Below are 22,986 nucleotides of genomic sequence, written 5' to 3' on the forward strand. Positions count from 1 at the left end.
TAGGCATGTAAAAGAGTTTTAAGAGTTTAAACTAGACCATAATATTACTATATCACAGGGATACATGAGGATATCACTGCTAAATATATATATATTTGTGTTTATATAGATAGAATAATAGAGCTATCACTATTTACAATAAACATAACTTACAATTAATATCATTGCATACCAGATTATTTATTTATAATACACAAAAGCTATTTGGCCTTGTGTTTTTATATGGTCATGAAACTCCCGGTTACATATAATATCCTTATATTTTACAAGAGGGGGTATTTTATTCACTATATATAATACACAAGAGTCATTAAGATCCTGTAAATTATATCCTTATATTTGACAATAGAGGATACATTATTTACTATAGATATTAAGGGGCAGATTTATCAAGGGTCGAATTTCGAAGTTGAAAATACTATAAAAATTCGACCATCGAATTGAATTACTTCAACTTCGAATATCGGAGTCGAATTTTTTTTCATCGAATTTAGCCATTTGCAGTCGAAGTAAAATCGTTTGATCGAACGATTAAATCATTTGAATCGAACGAGGATTTCAGCAACGATTTTTCTTCGCCTTCAAAAAACGTAGAAAACTGCTCTAGAAGTTCCCCATAGGCTAACATAGCACTTCGGCAGGTTTAATTTGGCGGAGTATTGAAGTCGAAGTTTTTTTAAAGAGACAGTACTTCGATTATCGAATGGTCGAATATTCAAACTATTTTACTTCGAATTGAAGTCGTAGTATCCTATTTGATGATCAAAGTATCCAAAAAATTACTTAGAATTTCCAATTTTTGAAAATTCCCTCGAATTGACTTCGACCCTTGATAAATCTGCCCCTATATTTCATTTTCATATTCATTGGATCTCTATACCTTGTCTGCTAAAAAATCAAACTCATTACATCATTAAAAAATTAATTAAAAGGATTATTCATATGTTAGTTGGAATTGAGTACAATATACTGTTTTATTATTACAGAAAAAGGGATATCATTTTTTTTAAAAAATAATAATTTGGAGATTTATGGATAAACAGTTTCCAGATAATGGATCCCATACATGTAAAGAGTAAAAAAATTACAATATAAAATGATAGGTAATTGTTATTGTCATTTTTTAGACATAGGAAAAGTATACCCTATTTGTACAGAAGTAGAGTTAGCATTACAAATATTTCCTATATATGTGTTTTTCATAATATCTCAGCATAAGCAACCACATTCACAAACCCTAATTAATAGTGCCCTCCAGTGGGCAGATAATTAGGAAACCATGATAAGGATAACTTTTAAACAAAATACCTCTTAGACAAGAAAATAACCCATACAAGGAATATATTATTTTTATGCCATATAATGTCCCTTTAGGGCAGAGACACATGGACAGATTCAGGGAGATTAGTTGCCCGGCGACAAATCTCCTCTTCTTCGGGGTGACTAATCTCCCCAAACTGCCTTCCCCTGCCTTCATTACAGCTAGAAAGAAAATTGCCAGCGGGATGGCACTCGGAGCGCTTCGTTTTCCAAAGTCGTCCTACGGTGCCTCACGAGGAATCTTCGGGCGACTTCAGAAAACTAAGGCTGGGGAAGGCAGTTTGGGGCGATTAGTCGCCCTAAAAAAGAGGAGATTTGTCACCGGCAACTAAAATCCCTGAATCTGACTGTGTGTCTCTGCCCTTAACCTTAAAGCAAGTACAGTCTTATTTCAATACTGAAGTGAACAGCCATCAGATTTTAATTCACATTCTCAATGAGCATGTGGACACCTACAGTGCATTCACTAATACCTAATGTGCTGAACAATTCAAACATCTGAATAAGTAAAATGCACAATACGTAATTGTCATTACAATGACAATCCCTTTAAGGGATAAAAAATGTGGAACTATTTAAAAGGGTTGTTCACCTTTAAATTAACTTTTAGTATGATGTAGAGAGTGATATTCTGAGACAATTTGCATTTTAATTTGTTATTATTTGTGGTATTGGAGTTATTTAGCTTTTTATTCAGCAGCCCTTAAAGGGGTTGTAACCCCTCCCCCACAAACAGCTGGTTGCTAGGTAACAGCTTACAGCACACAGAATCTATGCCTGAGCGCTTTCAGGGATAAGAGCAAGGGTTTTGCACTACTTCCCTACATGTTTGAGTCGGTCCCTAAGCTCAGTAACTGAGAGCAGCACAGAGCATGTGCAGTGAATCAGCAGAAAAGAAGATGGGAGCTACTGGGGAATCTTTGGGGGAACAGATTTTCCCCTGCTAAAAGACTGTGGTTGCTTTGGGCTGGTACAGAAGCCCAAAACATAATGTACAACATTTTTAGCCTACTGCTTTAGTTCAGCTTTAGTTCTCCTTTAAAAGGTTAACAGTAAGGTTGCATAACCCCTTAATCATGTAGATATCCTTCTACTCATCTAACCCACTCTGCCCCCTCCCTCAGGAATTTACTTTGGCTGTTGGTTCATGCGTATGCTTAGTTCTTCTCAACTTACTGAGATTGCTGGTTCCCATAGAAATTCTAGTTGTCTGATCCTATTTTTTCCCCAACCACCTCTCCTGAGCTCAGCTTAACTATTACAGTGCTCAACCCCAGCAAAACTTTTTATCAAAATATGTTGTGCCTGTGTAAACCTGCATTGCATGAACAGCATACATGTCCTGTTTGCAGATGTCAATGTTACTGATGATGTGTCAAATGGCGACCGGGTGAAGCTGCTATTTATTGTAGGAAAATGTGATGGTGCTGGCAAATGGTGGGAGTATATGCAGGACAAATGATGTGGCTTGGGTGGGGATGATATGCCCAACTTATATACATGGTAGGAAAATGTAGGCTTTATATTTGCTTTAAGTTTGCAATTTCAGCAATCTGGTTGCTAGGGTCCAAATTACCCTAGCAACCATGCATTGATTTGGATGAGACTTGAATAGGAGAAGAAATTTTATTTCTTGAATAGGAGAAGGCCACAATAGAAAGACAAGTATTAAAAAGTAACAATACATTTGCAGCATTATAGAGCATTTGTTTTTTAGATGGGGCCAGGGAAGAAGTCAAATAACTCAAAAACTATAAAATATAAAAAATGAAGGCCAAACGCAAAGTTGCTAGGATTTGGCTATTCTATTACATAATAAAAGTTATGTAAAAGCTGAACATTGCCCTATAAATAAACATGTAACAGTTTAAAGATTCAACTCAGAAACCTAGAATATGTGGAGACGGCACTATGATAATTTTATTTAGGTGTGAAAAGTTGAGTAAGAATCTTTTTGTGGTAGAAATTATGACTGACCAAAGGCTATTCGAAAGTCTAATGCAAAGAGTTCCACTTAGGTGAACTTTGCAAACAAGGAATTCTTATAGATTGGAAACTGTATGAGAAGTAGGGTTGCCACCTATCCTGCCTTGACCTGGGCTGCCTAGGTCAAGATAGTCTTCAAATAAGGAAAACTGTGCAGGATCCTCCTTTATTGACATGGCAATAAGCCAATCGCTGATCGCCACATCATAGCTACATCTCGGCTTGCCTGCAACAGCACCTGCCTGCCCAGGATTGTGGGCCATAGAAAGGTGGCAACCCTAATGAAAGGAAGATGTGGGGGGAGGCCCTCGGTACCTGAAAAACTGAAAAAAAATTAAAAGTAAAATTAAAAATGCCCCCCAGCCACCACAGAACACTTACTGCAGCTGTGGTGAGGGGTTTCAGGCCTCAGAGTATGACAGGGGGGAAGTGATGTGTGACATGTGTGCATGATGTCAATGTCATGTTGTTATGTTGGAGGTGCAGCCATCTTGGATTTTTCACAGGCATTAATGCAATCAGCAAGGCAAGCAGAGAGAGAGAGAGAGTGAGAGCATATGCCAAGCAGCAGCGGGAAGCACAAGGAAAGAAGAAAATTCACTACTGGTAATGCTTTCAATCTATCCACTGATCATTCTAATTAATGGAGTTCTCACTGGATATTTTTCAGTGATCTTACTGGTATGTATGGGGTTAATGGAATGTGTTTTGGAAATTTTCGTAGGATCTTACTGGCGTGTGTAGTTAGAGAGCTTACTGGTCATTTTCATTGGTATTAATGATGTGTGGAGTTATTATAGTGATTATTGGTAATTTTTCAGTAGTATTACTAGCATGTCCAGACTTAATTCAGTGTTCATTGCCCTTTTTTTTTTTTTTTAGCTATTTTACTTGCTTCTCTGAGATTAATGCAGTGCTGTCAACTTTCCCAGATTATTCTGTAGTTACCTGAATTTCTCAACCTCCCCCATGGACTCCCATGTGCATAGTGAATGGTGCAGTGTGCTCTTGTGCAGTGAAACGCACAATTTATCTATATTTTGTATACTAAACATAAACATGAACTTACTACACCACAAGCCTAATCAAACAAATGATTTATGCTTTCAAAGTTGGTCACAGGGGGTCACCATCTTGTAACTTTGTTATACATCTTTGCAAGAAGAAGACTGTGCACATGCTCAGTGTGGTCTGGGCTGCTTAGGGATCGTCATAAACAAAGCTGCTTGAGTTCTGCATGACTGGGAAGTAAGGCGAGGGCTCCCCCTGCTGTTCATAAGTATGATTATTTCCCTGCAGAGCAGTTAGGGACCGTCTGACAATTCCTATCCACAGCAGTAAATGAAGGGAGAATTTCACTGCATACAGTCAGGTTTCTTATAAAAACGGTACACATTTTTTAATTAAAGTATATTGGAGATAGGTTTCTTTTTCATTAAAGATAGTAAAAATGGGATTTTATTTTTTGCCTTTACATGCCCTTTAAGCATCATTTTTACCAGCCAGGTACTTAGTGTGTGTGTGTCCCCTATGTAGCATACATTTAATGAGTAACCTACCTATTAGTGATTGATTCCCTGGTGCATGGATAATGGTAGAGCTGCTAGTCATCAAATTGATAAAGTGGCTATGCTAAATGGTGAGTGTAAATAATAATAATGCAAGTTATACACTAAATGGCAGTGTGTTGGGAGTTTCCTTAAATGAGAGGGATCTAGGGGTCTTTGTAGATAACAAGTTGTCTAATTCTGGGCAGTGTCATTCTGTGGCTACTAAAGCAAATAAAGTTCTGTCTTGCATAAAAAAGGGCATTAACTCAAGAGATGAAAACATAATTATGCCTCTTTATAGGTCCCTGGTAAGGCCTCATCTGGAGTATGCAGTGCAGTTTTGGACTCCAGTCCTTAAGAGGGATATAAATGAGCAGGAGAGAGTGCAGAGACTAAGTGCAACTAAACTGGTTAGAGGGATGGAAGACTTAAATTATGTGGGTAGACTGTCAAGGTTGGGGTTGTTTTCTCTGGAAAAAAGGCGCTTGCGAGGGGACATGTTTACACTTTACAGGTACATTAGAGGACATTATAGACAAATAGCAGGGGACCTTTTTACCCATAAAGTGGATCACCGTACCAGAGGCCACCCCTTTAGACTAGAAGAAAAGAACTTTCATTTGAAGCAACGTAGGGGGTTCTACACAGTCAGGACAGTGAGGTTGTGGAATGCACTGCCGGGTGATGTTGTGATGCTGATTCAGTTAATGCCTTTAAGAATGGCTTGGATGATTTTTTGGACAGACATAATATCAAAGGCTATTGTGATACTAAATTCTATAGTTAGTATAGGTATGGGTATATAGAATTTAATTAAAAGTAGGGAGGGGTATGTGTATGGATGCTGGGTTTTCATTTGGAGGGGTTGAACTTGATGGACTTTGTCTTTTTTCAACCCAATTTAACTATGTAACTATGTAACTATGAGTGTTGCTTTGGGAGGCACACTGCGTCTTTACAAGGAAAATGGGAAACTCTGTACAACGATACATTCATGTTAATTGAACCGTGCACTAACTCAAGTGTTTCCTTCAGAGACTAGTGTGGAGGGGAAAGTTATCCAGTCATAATAAGCAGCAGGACTGTCCAACTGGCAGCCCATGGGCCAGGTGTGGCCCTTCTATGTATTTTTATAGCCCTCTCTCTGCCTATGGGGTCCATACATAGCTTTGTATGACATTTATTTTGTCCACAAACATGTAGTTTGCCAGCTAACAGGCCCACTACATGGAAAGAGTTGGCCAGCACTGAGAAGCAGAATTACTCTAAGAAGCCCACCAGAAGGGGGTGGCATAAAGCCTATTCTCAGGAAAGGTACCATTAAGCAAATAAGTACAATTTGTGGATAATAGCATATGTTTTATTATTTACTAGATGCAAAATCAGACAATAGCTTTAAGCCCCATTTATTTATTAGTTCACCACACATCTTAGTTCATCTTCAATTAGCACTTCAGTGCTTTACTAGTTTTCCTTTGGTTTCAGGGTGATAGCAGGAAGTGGAAGTTTCACCATGCCGCGCAATAACACTTTTCACAGAAATGAGAAGCAGTATATTTCTCTGCACTTCTTTTTTCAAGCTTTATTTTATTTATAATCAGGCTCGGATTTCGAATTGAGGCGCGCTAGGCTAGTCCTGGTGCCCATCCCCCCACCCCTTGCAAGTGCATCCCTACCTCGCCAGTGTATGCGCCGGTACGCAATGGAGTACGCTGGGGATTACGTGTGTTAAAGGGCTGCACATCCCCAGTGCTTCTGATAAAACCATAATGTGGCTGAGCAGCATGCCGCCCCTAAAATTTTTCTGCCCGGGCTTTTGTGGCCTTTCCACAAATCCAGGCCTGGTTATAATTGAAAGCAAAAGGAAGACAGTATGTCAGCACTGCAAACAGATATTGCTAATTAAGACTTAAGATGCCCCATTAGATTGTATGCTTGTTGGGCAAGGCATTTTTCCTTGCTTCCAGGAAACTACGCTTTTACCTTGCTAACATGCATATTTAGTTATGAGATATACAGATGCAGGATTTGTAATAGTGGAAATTGTAGATCCTGTTGCAATTGACAGGGATGTTAAGTCAATGTGGAGTTTTATGACCAGTGCATGCAGGCTAAGTGCTTTCAAAAGAGGCCATTAGATCTCACCCATTGTTTTCAGCCAGGTCTGGACTGAGAGTCAAAATAGGTCCTGGCATTCCAATTACAGAGAGGCCCAAACAGCGCCCCAGCAGCCCATAAATAGAGACTTTCTATGGCATCTGACAGCAGGCATTTGCCTGAACCCACAGATTTCCAGTGCGGGCCTGTTTTCAGCAATTGGCTAAATGAATTGCCACAGGCATCTCTGCTCCAAATTGGACATAGTTGCATTCAAAATTGTAAAAAGTAGACATGTTTTTGCGCTCAGTGTTAATGTCGTCTGCATGTGACTGTATCAAAATACCATGCACCAATAATGTCTCATGATGTTCTCTGTACTCTCCAGAATTGATAATCACCTCCACCACTAGAGGGCAGCACAAAACCAAAAAAGATATGTTTTTTTTCTCTGCTGTTTTCTCCAGGTGGCAGTATATCGCAGTTTAGTGGCATGGTGTGCACTTGTAAAAATAAATAAATAAAGCTCAAACATTATCTATAACAATATCTGTAACATTATTGGTTTTGATGTTTTTGTATTTAAACATTCACTTGTTTTTGACAACTAGGTTAAATTATATCATATCTTGTCCCAACTATGCCTGTGGGACATATAATTTGAATGTCATTATATATCTACAGTCCCTGCCACAAAGCAAAGCAAGAATGCTGTCAGTAAGCAAGTACAAACTATATAATATGAGTACCAAGGAAGATACTTAAAGGGGTCATTTAAAGGGGTAGTTCACCTTTAAGTTATACAGTAATACAATGGCCTATTCTTAGCAATATTTCAATTGGTCTTCATTTTTATAGTTTTTGAATTATTTTTTTCCAGCTTTCAAATGGGGGTCACTGACCTGGCAGCCAATAAACTATTTCTATGTGAGGCTACAGTTTCAATGTTATTGTTACTATTAATCACTTATATTTCTATTTAGGCCCTCTTGTCTTCATCTTCCAGTCTTTTACTGAAACCACTGTCTCGTTGCTAGTGTAAATTGGACCATAGTGACTATATAACCCAAAACATTTAAAAAAGCAGTGTACTAAAAGCAAAAAAAAGTCACATGAATTTGAGCAAAAATTTATACTCCATGATCTGAATGCACCGACAGGCACAGTGATTAAAGGACACTATACATTTGTTTATTTTTTTTAAAAAATAATTATACATATGAATTATGGTTTATTTTCAAGTTTTTTTCTTCTTACTGAATTTTGTTTTATTCGCCAAAACTGGTCAGACATTATATTTAAACAAGGTGTATTTCTGGCTAGAGATTTGTGCACAAAAGTAAGGAACAGTGAAAAGGGCATTTTATCATAGAATAGCAAATCTATGTTATCATTTTTTTTAAATCCAGTTAGACGCTTCTCAGTTACAGATTTTCACTTCCTTTACTTATCTGCATTGAACTTCTGTCTAAATTTGTGTGGTGGTATTTATGGTGCTAGAATGCAGGCTTGTTAAAAATAACCAAGTGATACTTGTTTATTACAGTTACAAAGATATCTGTCATGAAAAGGGACATGAATGATCATACACAGTGAAACCTTCATCTTTATCAGTTGGTGAGTACTTGTGTTACTTTGCTCGTTAGACAGATGCACGTACATACTCATAAATGAAATGCTTCAATCTAACATGCATTTTCTTTCATTTGGCTCCACATTAATAGCTTAAAGTGATAATGTCATCACATAATTACCCCTTTTTAGTTATACAACCATTTTTTATAGAACATATAACAATGTAGCATAGCCCTGGGTGTCCCCAAGCAGCAGTGTAGTAAATGTTCATGAAACTCTTAGATTACAGTCAAAGTAAAAACAATATTCCCAAATAATTCAAGCACAATGTTTTCTGGCAAATGTATATGCTTTTTATTCTGACAACCGCTTCACTTCAAAGGCCTCTTTTATGATCAGCAGGGCAGAGTGTAAAGTGCAAAAAACCATAGCCTGAGCTTGGTGTAAATTTAGGAGCAGGCTTTTGAACTGCAGAATGAATACAATGCTGTCTGCATTCAACAGTTGTGCTAGAGGGAGAGCCTATAACTGGCTTCAAATACAGGTTTCAACTTGCCTGAAGGTGCAAGGTGCAGAGCACAGGTATGCCCTTGACAGAATTGTTCTCTAATTGAGCAATGTGAAATTTTGCACCTCTTATTGGCCTTGCATTTGAGTCCAGGACATTATTAAATTGCCCTTAATGTCAGAAAAAAACAAGAATGATCAAACTGGGGTAATGATACTCATTTCTGCAGACAGAGAGGAGTACAGCATAATAACAACTGTGATCCATCTGTTTTGTGTTAAATCTGTCAGCTGTGCCAAAAATATAAAATCCACCCAAACTAGAACTTTAGCTTGACAAACTATTAGAAAAACTATTTTATTCAGCATATTGGAAGCACCATTTTCCAAAGATTCCTATTTTTTAGTGTTTAGACAGTTTTTCCAAGGCCCAGTGCAGTTTTCTCTGAAAAGGAGACTGGGGGAGTCAACATTTTAGCCCCCCCAATGAAATAGATTTCTCATTTTCTCTCAAAAACTGCACTGGGCCTTGGAAAAATGAGAGATTTATTTCATTGGAGGGGGCTAAAATTTTGACTCCCCCAGTAAAACTGGATTTTCATCCTGCTCATTGGACTTACTGTGCTGACAATGTGTAGAAAATTCAAATACACTCACGATACTTAGAGTAACTTGTAAATTAAAGGCTCGGCGTGTCTCCCAGTCACGTGACTCAGCGTGATATCCAAAATTGAAGAAAAAAAACGATGAAGATGCGATGCCAATGCAATTGGTGTACTTGAAGTACCTCCAAATCTTTTAATGTGCGGAAATGAAGCCAAACGTTTCAGGAGCCTCACGCTCCTTTCATCAGTGGATAAGTACACAGTTACTGTGCCCGCAGCTTCGGCCCGTGTGCACACACAGCAGATTTTGCTGAGAAAACGTATACTTGTGTGTCAGGGCAGTTACAATGAGCAGGGCTGGAGTTACATAGCAGGCACCCCTAGGCCCGCTGACGTTCGGTGCCCTGTTCCTTCCCTTTTATTCGCTCAAATTTACATCATCGGGACTGAAGCAATGGGGATTGGTGCACGGGAAATTTTAAAAACTGTCAAATCTCTTGCACATTCCCAGTGTTTCTGAACCAATGTGGGTGTGGTTGGGCAGCATGCTGCCCCCCTAAATTTCTGCCACCCTAGGCCCAGACCTTGGTGGCCGGTGGGCCTTGGTGGCTGCAAAGAAACAGCCTTGTGTGGCAGTAGCCTTAACATCCTGAGCCAGGTATAGGACTTTAAGCTCCACAGGGAGAGAGATTGATGAGAATAAAGCATTTCATTATTAATGCTAAAACACCTTTATGTAATCCATCTGCACTTACATAATATTGAAGTTCTTTCCACTTTCTTAGGGATCATATGGTTGTCTGGCAGTGTGTGGCTGCTAGGGAACATTTTTGGTGTAACTTGTCCTTTAATTCATTCAAGTTGTATCCTCTTAAATAATACATGAGATTTTTTTCTTCATGTACCAGTGGTGTCAGATTACTCATAAAATAAATTAGCAGTTTCAAATATCTATCCTGGTAATGTTTTGATAAAGTGTTATTTTTTTTTCTTTTTGTACAAAACATTTTAAGATAATGTTACAATCTGGTAATTTCATGCTTATATGCAAAATATTCCTCTTGTCAAAAGTTGTTATTGATCTCAGAGCTGGTTAGAAAAAAGTTATATTAGTTGGGCTGGGGCCAAGCAAGAAACCTTGTGTTACTAATGTTTGTGCCTATGAATCTGATCCAGATTGACGGAGGTAACTGGCAGGGACTCATCACCAGGCATAAAATTATGTGACGTAAAGCCTGCTTTGTTGAAGAGCAGGCTACACAGGCAGAGTGAGAACAGTGTTCAGGTGGCTGGGGATGTCAAAATGGGAGGAGGGAAGCTGTGATTTCACAACTTACATCTCTTTAGACATTACTGGATACCGTAACTAAAATAACCATAATATAGTAGTGCAGCTGCAAATTGCCAATGTCGCACTATGGTCAGAAATGAATAATGTTGAATCATCTGGTGTCTAAATAAATGCTGAGATGTTGGATCACAGATTACTTATGAATTAAATCATACGGACCATATTATATGTAAATGATATTGGTTACTCTGCATTAATCTTAGTGAATACTAATACATGAAAGGACGCAAAGATTACAAATTTGGTTTTCACTTGGGTTTTCAGCAGGATTGCTGGCATGAACTCCATTTTTAAGAAAAACTACGTTATTTAAACCGAATTATGACTTGTCACACAGAACTGCAAACGTAGATACCTGTGGCTTAAAAGACTATACAGTAAGGTTAGTCAGGCAAAAGGGCTATCAGTCATTGCATCTACAACAATTTTGGAATGAATGAAACCCCCTTTTACTGAAAAAAGTCCAAAAATGTGTTGACTGAAGGTCAAAAGGCCATGTAGTCTTAGTGCATTTTTAGACCTCAATACAGGGTATTGTATTGATGGATCAAATTAAATATAATTGTTTTAACGTTATTTCATTTCTCTGCACAAAAAAATAGCGGATCTGTGGGAAACCCGTATAACAAAGTGACAAATATGTTAATCTTACTATTGATTATGAAATGCTCCAATTTTAATGATCTGAGAATAGTTTTTACAGCGTGTAGGATTGCTGTATTTGTACATTTTCGGAGCAGCCTTCATTTTCTCTGTATTTCTTGTTTGTTTTGGCCTAAACTCAGGAACTGACTTTTCCAAGAATAGAACACGGAGCATCTGCTATATAGTCAGTTCAGCTGCTTTATGCGAAAATAGAAATATAATTGCTGTACAAACATTCAAACCAAAACAAATGCACCTCTATGTCAATAATAAAAATAAAATCTTAGGAGGAAGAAATGCTTGAGATACTGCTAGAAAGGCGAAACCTCTTCCATTTCTATTACAATAACATTGTATCAACTGCAAAAAGCATACTGTGTCATATTAAGTCAATGCATTTATTAAGAAAAGACCAGGACAGCTACTCATAAAAATGTTAAGTTCATGTTAGCTTTTGTGTAAGAAACAAAGTCCACCATGTAAACCAACATTATCAGAGGAAGGTCGGATGTTTCATGTTTGCTCAACGGCAGCTGAGGGGAAACTGGATGGATATCCGAGATCTGCTGGCTTGAAAGTATATGATACAGTGATCTATAAAAAAAAAATTATTTGTACATGAAAACAATTGGAGGGTGTACAATATTGAACACAATTACAGAAGCACATAGCCCATAGGTTTCTCTATAGCTGCTTTGCTTGCTGATTGCAATGTACAATGCACCTTTAGTTATACTGTACATTCCCCTCACTGTGTCACATACTGCAAGTGGTGTATATATTCACATCAGAGTTTTACTTCATAGAAAAATAGGTAGTACACAGCTTTTTTTGCACAGCTTAATGATGAGTGCACTTCCTCCAGCGTCCCTCCACTGTTAAAATCACTTGTACAAATAGGCCCTGGGCAGCACTCCAATTCAGTTAAAAGCCTTTATTTTAACATCAAGTGCAGCAGCAGCACATCAGCTTTTTTTCACATCTAATGTTAAGCCTTGATGAAGTTTTGCATTTTGTGTTTCTAATGGGCATTGTATTTTATGGTACCCATGTGTCTGTTAAGCAAAACTGCTTGAACTTTAATGATGTTATTCCAGTTCTGCTTCTGCCTGGATCAGTGTGTTAAAGGGGTGGTTCACCTTTAAAGTAAATTTTATGATGTTATGGAACGGTCAATGGTCAATGAAAGCAACTTTTCATTATTTATTTTTTATAGTTATTTGCCTTTTTCTTCGGACTCTTTGCAGTTTTCAAATGGGCGTTGTTGACTCCCTTCTAAAAAATGAATGCTCTGTAAGGCTACAAATGTATTGTTATTGTTACTTTTTATTACTCATCCTTCTATCCAGGCCCTCTCCTATTCATATTCCAGTCTTTTATTTAAATAAATGCATGGTAGCTAGGGTAATTTGGACCCTAGTTACCAGATTGCTTAAGATGCAAATTTAAGAGCTAAATAACTCAAAAACCTTCAATAATGAAAAATTAAAACCAATGCAAATTGTCTCAGAATATCACTCTCTACACCATACTAAAAGTTATCTCAAAGGTGAACAACCCCTTTAATATCAATACTTACATGAAGTCTTGTAACCATGGATAGCTGACCTTTAAGAACAAAAGACCATGTAATATGTAATGTATTTAGTTAGACAGCCTGTCTTTTTTTCTGGTTCTTACTGTAAAACCATTTTCTTCTTTTGGAATCAACTTTCCTTCAGTATTTTGCCTTTTCCTGTTTTATTTCTAGTAAAATAACACTGTCACACTAACTAATGTATTATACCTAAAAATATTCAGAGATCCAGTGGCTTACCTATGGCGGACACAGTCTTTTACATCTGCAGTTGCCTAAAGCTTGCCATTTATACCCAGATTTGGTTGGGCACGTTGGTTGATTTTAATCATACTGCTTAACCATCTTGGCATGTATGGCCAGTCATATCCAATAGTACAGGTTGGTAAAGGATGCAGACAGTTTTAGAAATGTGGATGTCTGCCATTCTTTACTTGAAAGCATCATGCCATTCAAAACTTTTTATGAGGCATTATGCATACACTGAAAGAGCTACATGTTTCTACCTGTTCCTTTTATTTAATCACTTTATGAATGCTGAACATGCTTACTCATTTTCATTGTACTGTAACCCATTCTATTTCAGGCTTTCTTGATTCATAACATCTTTGTGCAACTTTTTGTTGCCAACATCTGATACTAATTTCAATGTGACATAAATTCATATGTACGGTACATATAAAACCTTTTTTGGAGGCCCTGATGCTGCTCTCTGGCAGAGCATGTGCAACATACAACATCAAGCAGAACTTAATGAACTGGTTAAAAATAACAATAATTAGACATTAATTGTCAACGGTCTTAAAAAATAATGACATACTGTATATCTGTTGGATTTACAAGTTAAACATGCTGGCTCCTCAATAGAGGATAAAGGCACAAAGACATGAATATGGGAACCTAACAATTAGTACTTGTACTCTAGGGCCCAATGATCAGATCACAGTGAGGAAAAAATGAGCGGGCGGATGAAGGACCGCATCAACCAACGAATGTGGTCCCTGATGGGATTTAAAAGCCCGGCTGATCGACATCTCTCCAACTTTCTGCCAGATATGGATCAGAGAAGCATGTCAGAGGGCCCTAAACACTGGGACTAAATCTGTTGGCACCTTATATCTGCCCATGTAAGGGGGCTTTAAGGGAATAACCACCACCCTGGGCATATCCACTGAGGTCCCTTCTCTGGAAGGACATGGGTAGCTATCGCTGTGCTCCACACTATCCCATCTTTTATATTCACTTCACTAGGCAACCCTGGGCCATCATAGTGATGAGACCTGTGTCACATGACTCATTGAACAACAACAAAAAAATTTAAATAGGCCTGTTGCCTTGTCCCTATATGTGGTCATGGATTTCACCACTGACTTTTATACTTATATCTTACAAGTGCCCACTTAAATAATTTTTCTGGCCTCATAGGTATGGAACTAGGGGCTGGCAGCAAAAGTAATAAGGGCAGGGTGCAATTGCAGAAAATGTTTATTGTTTAAAAAAAACTATAAATGTACAAGTTTTTTGTCTCTTTTTTCTCTTTATATGTAACTTGATCTGTTAGTATGTGCAGCCTCATAAATGTCCTTGCATATTACAAACATAAGCTCACAGGACTGCAGTATTAGATTTATCACAATGATTTGGCTTATAACTGATAAAGCAGAATGGTGATAATGTTACTTATTTAGTTCTAAACCTTGGGGAAGGTTGCACAGTTTTAGTTCTGATGATTGAAGCTAGAACAGAGTGCTAAAATACTTGTTCCCAATGCTAGCTACTAAGTTAACTGCTAAGGCTAAGTTCATGTGGGTAACAAAATGCCTACAAATGCCCTTCTGTAGTGCGTTGTAAGGGGTTGTTCACCTTCCAACACTTTTTCCAGTTCAGTTTTCCAGTTCTTCACTACCTGTGACTATTCCTCTAGCTTTGCAGTTAAAAGTTTCATTTTTGACCTTCTTATGTATTTCTGAAGCAATTATAACATATTTTGCTCAGCAGAGTCAAAGATATGAAATATGTCAACTAATCAATCAATTCAATCAATTTAGAACAGTTTACAGAGTCGGTGACCCCCCTCCCAGAACTGCTATAGAAAGACATAAGATGAAATATGAAACGTTAAACTTCAATATTAGACAATGATAACTATCTGAAAACCACTGAATTGAAAAAAAGTGTTGGAAGGTGAACAACCCCTTTAATTCAACAATGCGCCCTATCACCGAAAATGCCCAAAGCTGTATTGACAGTCTGGGTCTGCAAGTAGTTACTTGTTAGAGAAGAAGAGATGTACTTTACTACAGTGCAGCCTAGTCATTCATACTGTTTGGGAGAGCTTAAGGTGGCCATACACAGGCAGATTAAACCTGCCGATATCGGTCCTTTAGACCGATTCGGCATCTTATCTGCCCATATGTGGGGGCTCCCGACGAGTCCTCCCGATCGATATCAGGCCAAAAATCAGCCAGATATAGATCGGTCTAGTTTGATTTTTTTTTTCTACGATCCAGGACCGCATCGGTTAGTTGATGCGGTCCTGCGACCCGTCGGAGCCAATTCGTAGTATTGTTATCCGAATATTCAGCCGCCGAATGTTCGGATTCATCCGATATCACCCAGCCATTAGTGGGCATATCAGGTTAAGATCCGCTCGTTTGGCGACCTTGCCAAACAAGCGGATCTTATAGTGTATGGCCACCTTAAGTTAAGCTTGCCATTAGGGTTGCCACCTGTTCAGTTTTAACCCGAACAGTTCGGGTTTTTCTAAGGCCTGTTCAGGTCTCAACTTTCTGTTCGGTTTTCAGTAGGGATGCACCGAATCCAGGATTCGGTTCGGGATTCGGCCAGGATTCGCCCTTTTTCAGCAGGATTCGGATTCGGGCGAATCCTTGTCCCCGGCTGAACCGAATCCTAATTTGTATATGCAAATTAGTGTTGGGGAGGGAAATCTCATGACTTTTTGTCACAAAACAAGGAAGTAACATTTTTTTCCCCTTAAAACCCCTAATTTGCATATGCAAAATAGGATTCGGATTCGGTTCGGTATTCGGCCAAATCTTTCGCGAAGGATTCGGGGGTTCGGCCAAATCCAAAATAGTGGATTCGGTGTATCCCTAGTTTTCAGCCTTGTGAAACCCGAACAATAATCTGGCCAATGTATGAAAACCAATTAAATACCAAGATACTTACCTTGACATGGCTTTGTTATGATCAAGTGTAGTTAATATCTTGTTATTACACAAATAGGCAAATCAGTAATAAGAAATATTTTTTCTAAATGAGTATTGCTGTATTTCAAAGCTTTCTGTAGAACTGATTTCTGTATAATAGATCCCATACCTGTAGTTAAGGATTGGTTTTACTCACCGGGCAGAATAGATAGAGGTTTCAACTGGACATCTCAGCTTGTCAAAAGGCTGTCTGTTCAAAACTAGGAATGCACCGAATCCATTATTTTGGATTCGGCCAAACCCCCGAATCCTTTGAGAAAGATTCGCCATAATACCGAACGAATCCGAACCATAATTTGCATATGCAAATTAGGGGTGGGAAGGGGGAAAAAAATCCTCCCTGCCCCTAATTTACATATGAAAATTAGGATTCGGATTTGATTCGGCCAAGCAGAAGGATTCGGCCGAATCCTGCTGAAAAAGGTTGAATCCTGGCCGAATCCTGAACCGAATCCTGGATTCGGTGCATCCCTATTCAAAACTTTCTGTCCCATTTAAAGGCGTTGTTCACCTTTGAGTTAACTTTAGTATGATGTAGAGAGTGATATTCTGATACAATTTGCAATTGGTTTCCATTTTTTATTATTTGTGGTTTTTGAGTTGTTTAGCTTTTTATTCAGCAGCTCTCCAGTTTGCAATGTCGGCAACCTGGTCCATATTATCCTAGTAACCATGCACTGATATGAATAAGAGAATGGAATATGAATAGGAGAAGACCTTACTACAAATTAGCAATATCAATAAATTTGTAGCCTTACAGAGCATTGATTTTTAGATGGGGGGGTCAGCGACGCCCATTTGAAAGCTGGAAAGAGTCAGGAGCAGAAAAGGGCAAATAATTTTAAACTATAAATAATGAAAACCAATGGAAAAGTTGCTTATAATTAGCCATTCTATAACATACTAAAAGTTTACTTAAAGGTGAATCACCCCTTTAAAAACAATGCAAAAACTGGACCAAAATCCAGCTAGTTGCATATAAGAGATGCAATAACCCTGACCGGGCATCATTGTGCCTTCCTTTGATGTCATCATGGCCACCCCAACATCACTGCTTCACCCCCAATGATAACTACCCCGCCCCCTTTGTTCGGGGGTTAGCCACCAGCTGGCAACCCTACTTGCCATACATGGGTCGACCTAATTTAAGCCATCCATGCAGTGTGTTAAATAAATCTGATACTCTGATCATATGGCTCCCAGCTGAATGATGGGACAATACAAGGGTCGTTTGAGGATCTATCTCAAAACCCAAAAGTGACAAGTCCTCCTCGGACCAAGTCGGCAGCGAGTTGAGAAGCGGAACTATCCGTATATGGGCAGTTTTACAGTGAGTTTTCTCATCTGTACAGTAATCGCTTTCTGTGAATACAGGTACAAGTAGTATGTGAGTAAGCTGCTGGTACTGAGTATACACAAGCACGTAGTTGCCTTGGTAATGCGATTCTTGGTCATCTTTGCTTAGTAAAGCGACCCGCTGCAGCTTGCCACAAGCGCAGGTAAAGACATTACACTTGTGCACGTCACGCCCCCAGTGACATCACTGGCAAACTTTATTCTCTTGCTCTCATAGGCTAATAAACCCAGAGGGTGTGGCTAAATTGCATGAGGCTTGTGGGGAGTTGGCTAGAAACCTTTAGTCGTGCCGTGTGTGCTAATTGGGTAGGTGAGGGAATGTCTGCGCTCCCTCGCTCGTTTTGGTAATTTTAAAGGCGGCTGTGCGTGAGGAAGTTTACACAGGAAGAAGAAAACTCCTCATAACTGGCACGATGTGCTTTCCCTTGGCACAGGGGCCACAGGTTGGTACAAGGGGGAGGGAAGCCGCCGCGCGTGTTATAAATGCGATTATCAGGGTTCAGTTCTGCATATATTTTCAAATGTGGGTTGCACTTGTGTGTTTATGCTACTGGCAGGAATTTGGGTTCTGCTGAGGATTGTTTCATTGATGCTTAATTAAACCCAAAAAAAGCTGCACGTACTCTTGGGTGTCATGCCTGGCTTTCTCCAAATGTTCATAACAAAAAGGCTTCTGGGAATTGTAGTTCAGCTACAACTGGTGGGGGCTTTCACTCTGCACAAAAACACTTGTATGTTGAGCCCTGCAGCCTCTGGCTCACTTTGTGTCGTGCTACTTCCTACAGTGAATTGTTCTGTGTAATGTGTGGCTTATGCTTCTGATCAAAGTGGCTTTCTGAGTTGGCAAGTGTCTCACTGTTGGACCCCCATATGTATGGCAGCAGCAGCAGTGTTTCTTCAGTCATTTGTGACACAGCATCATGAGCACAAATCATACCGTTCCATTGGAAATAACTCAATTGTATAAAGTGATTGCTCCTTGTGGTCAGATAAACTAGTTGCAGGTCACGATCATCCTTTAAACTGTATACAGTAGAACCCACATTTTACCTTTTTCAGGGGACCAGAAAAAAAAATGGTGTAAAATCCAGGAAAATGTATTATGCATAATATATTGGTGGGAGCACAAAACAGCAATGTAAAATGAGGGAAAACTTAAAATCAGGAGATGTAAAATTGAAGTGCAATGGATTTATGTGTGTTCCACCCATTGGATCTTGGTCTGCGCTGCAGATCCGTACTCTGGAGGCAGAGCTTAATGCTGAGTAAACTAAAGACAAATTTCTTTTGCCATTCACGGTTTGTCTGCTCACATTATCAAGCAGAAAATGAGGTTGTCCTGTAATATAAGCTGATGCTACGAGGCTATTTATTAAATTCTGATGCTAGTTGCACTGGTTTTTGTACTGCCATGTAGTAATTATCTGTATTAATTACTAATCAGCCTTATACTGTGACATTTATAATCTATGTGTACTGTATATTGTGAGTAGGTCCCTAAGCTCAGTACGTGACAGCAGCACAGAGCATGTGCAGTGAATCAGCAGAAAAGAAGATGGGGAGCTACTGGGGCATCTTAAGAGACACAGATCTTCCCTGCTAAAGGATTGTGGTTGCCTCGGGCTGGTACAGAAGCCCAAAACATAATGTACAGGTATGGTATCCGTTATCCGGAAACCATTTATCCAGAGAGTTCAGAATTACGGAAAGGCCATCTCCAATAGACTCCATTATGACCAAAAAAGCCACATTTTTAAAAATGTTTTTTTATAATTTTAAAAAACAGCCTATTTGGTTTATTTAATGGTTACATGATTTTCTAGTAGACTTAAGGTTTGAATATCCAAATTACGCAAAGACCCAAGTCCCGAGCACCTTGGATAATAGGTCCCATACTTGAACAACATTTCTAGTCTACTTCTTTTGTTAACCTTTAGTTCTACTTTAAAGTTATGACAATATAATGTACTGTTGCTCTGCACTGGTGTGTTTGCTTCAGAAACACAACTATACTTTATATAAACAAGCGGCTGTGTAGCCATGGGGGCAATGTTTCAAGCACTGGATACACAGATAACTGTTTATCTGTTATTTGCTGTGTAACCTGTGCCTTTTCTTCTTTTTCAGCTTTGCATGGCGGCCCCAATGGCTACACAGCCGCTTGTCTATATATAAACTACAGTGGCACTAGCAGTTGTACTAGCACAGACCAACAGTACATTTATAATTTTCATTACTTTAAAACACTAATTGTTTGGTGTTACTCTTTCTATAATATTTCCTCTTTGGTAGAGCCAGCCTATGGAGGCTGCAGGTTGAATTTCCCAGGAGACAATAACATTGTGTTCTATAGGAAACTTTTAATGCTTGTTACTTTGTTAGATAACTGTATTTTTAGGTCTTCTTGGATTTATCCCCTCAATTAGATATTGATTTTAGTGTCTACATTTAGTTTAATTGTCTGCTTTGACTTTCACGGATTTATACCTTTTAATTATCAGTTGTTTCTACAATCTCCTTTTAATTAGTGTAGAAAGAAATATGTTGACATCTAAGAATAAATGAAATCACTACAAATCATGAAGCATACAGGTTTTTGCCATCGCTAAAGTTGTTGCATGCATGTTCCTATTGCCATAATATATACGTATAAATAAGTAGATCACACAGGAAGCATGTGTTTGTCCAGTGTGAGGGTAAGCCACTAATAATCAGAAAACCACTCTTATCCTGCACAAGATAAATGTATTAATATCATGTTCATTTTAATCGTGTGCTAGGGGGTTAAGAAGTCTTTTCATATCTTTCCATGATCCAGAAACACAGCAGAAAAATATTATCTTTCATAAACTAAATTATTACATATCTTCCTTTATTCTCCATGAACAGGAACATTAAAGGGTAACCTCTTCATATAGATGAGCTGTAGCTGCTATTTTATCGATTTGACTTACAGACACTAACAGCGTCCTTGTGGGTATACATTTATGGCATATTTCATGAATTTTTCTAAATACACCTGCAGCCCTCTAGCAGCTCAACTGTTACAGGGGTGCTGGGAGTTGTAATTCTTCTGTGTTTGGCATTCCAAACCTTTGTATTATTATCGCATACTATGCATGGGGCCGATTAGTGTGTTTATTATTAAGAAGGTGCTTACAAAGTTGCAGAGATTTGAAAGTAAAAGCATTCTGTCACAAGACTGTAGTATATGCAGCGGTATGTACATTAATTTTAAAAAAAAATTTTTGAGCTGAAAATTTTTCTGAGCTGCATTCCAGTAGGCATGTAATCCGTTCATTTCCATCTCTATCACAAAGAATTGGTTGCCAATTGCCTACAGTATAATGCACATGTTTCTTGACACCCTTTTGAAAACATGCTTAAAATGGTTTATTTTGCTAAAAGTTTACATGCTCTTAAAATTAAGTCATTCCGAATATTTCAGTGAAGTACACCAAAGACTCTGGCCTTGTGGACAACAAAACCTTGTAATGCAACAGCATGAGATTGCTACAAAATCTGATTGTCCATGCTGTAATGAAAAAATATGACCAGATGAAATCAAATAGTTTCCATGCAAGCACCTTAGATAATCCTTATATTTCCATGGGAAATATACTGAAAATCCTTCATGAAGTTTTACAGATCAGGTTTTAAAATAGGCAGTACAGTGTGTGAATTTGATAGGGACTTTAGATTGTAAACTCCAGTAGAGTAGGGACAGGTATGAATAATCTCTGTAAAAGTGCTGTATAATGCTGCTATCACTTGATTTGGGCATGTTCCCTAGTACACTTCTTTTGGACCCAGATAATTGATTTCCTGGCCAACAACCTTAAATTCCCTAGAATACTTTCACCCATTATTTGTCTAGATGCTGTGATACTGCTGGCGCATGCACAACTGGGCTATCACATACTCCTATTTTATGCCAAAAAACTGTAGCCCCCCATTGGATGGGAACATCTCCCCCCCCCCTCCATCAAAGCCTGGCTCCAGATGGTAAATACTGTGGTCTGTCTTTACTTACATATGAGAGTAGAGCATCTGCTGATAAATTTGACATGGTATGGGGACCTTTGTGTGATATATTCAGTCATCCAGCCACTGGATCCCTGAAATTTCCCTCCTTCATTGGCTAACCCACCATGGTCAAGGAAAAGAATGTTTCTCGACTTCTAAATGCTGAACGTTTACACTGAAATGCTTGATGTAACATTGACGACCTGACAAATGTTAATGTTATTATATGTTGTATAAAAATGCCACCTTAAAAAAAAGTGCTGCGTATATGTTGCCACTATTTAAATAACCGATAATGATAAAATACAGCTGCCAACAGCAATAAATTATCAGTTTCTAACTTACTAACGGTTTAATGCATGTTAGAAAATGAAAGCAAAGAGCTGATTGTCAGTTTAGCACCTACAGTATGTTTGTAAATGGTCACTGTAAGTAATACATTTACTGTATATGGGGCATTACCTTTTTTTAATGTTTGTTTACATGTACAAAATATTTTAGCTTTGTTGGCAAAGCACTGGGTCCAGGGGCAATCATCTAATACTGCTAATGGGCTTTCACTGAACACATTCACTTGCTGGAAGATGATCCCCTAGAGAGATTTAAATGTCTCATTTTCTGTTCATTAGATGCTTCAGTTCACAGAAATAAGCATGGTGCTGCCAGAAAATCCTCTCTGTGACTACCTCTTTATATAGCTCACAATTGCACACATATTAAATTATTGTTGTTAGGGTAGTGGCAGACGGGGAGATTATTCGCCCAGCGATAAATCTTCTCTGCTACTGACGACTAATCTCCCCAAATGCCTTCCCGCCGGCAAGAATATGAATCGCTGGTGGGGTGGCATACGAATCGTTTCGGATTTCTGAAGTCGTCCGAAGTTGCCTTACGAGGAGACCGAAGCGATTCATATGCCATCCCACAGGCGATTAGTATTCTTGCTGGCGGGAAGGCATTTTGGGGAGATTAGTCGCCTGCAGCAGAGAAGATTTGTCGCTGGGTGACTAATCTCGTCTGCCATCACCCTTAACTGACAGTTTGTGAAATAAATATAGGTTGGTAAAGATATTCTGAATTCAGATTCAATAGCATGTCTTGTACTCCTGTTCATATTCCAGTCACTTATTCAAATCCGTGCATGGTTGCTAGGGTACCTTTG

General features: G+C 38.6%; 1 protein-coding gene across 3 annotated transcripts in view; it reads left to right on the forward strand.

Annotated features, from left to right (window-relative positions):
* pld1.L (phospholipase D1 L homeolog) overlaps positions 1-22,986 on the forward strand; it is a 107,836-nt gene that overhangs the window by 13,839 nt on the left and 71,011 nt on the right. For 2 of the 3 annotated variants that reach the window (XM_041562040.1, XM_041562039.1), the window contains exon 2: positions 8,500-8,570. The gene's annotated coding sequence lies outside the window, so the exon portion shown is untranslated. 3 annotated transcript variants of the gene reach the window in all.

Source organism: Xenopus laevis, chromosome 5L (genome assembly GCF_017654675.1).
Source record: "Xenopus laevis strain J_2021 chromosome 5L, Xenopus_laevis_v10.1, whole genome shotgun sequence".
Classification (NCBI taxonomy): domain Eukaryota; kingdom Metazoa; phylum Chordata; class Amphibia; order Anura; family Pipidae; genus Xenopus; species Xenopus laevis.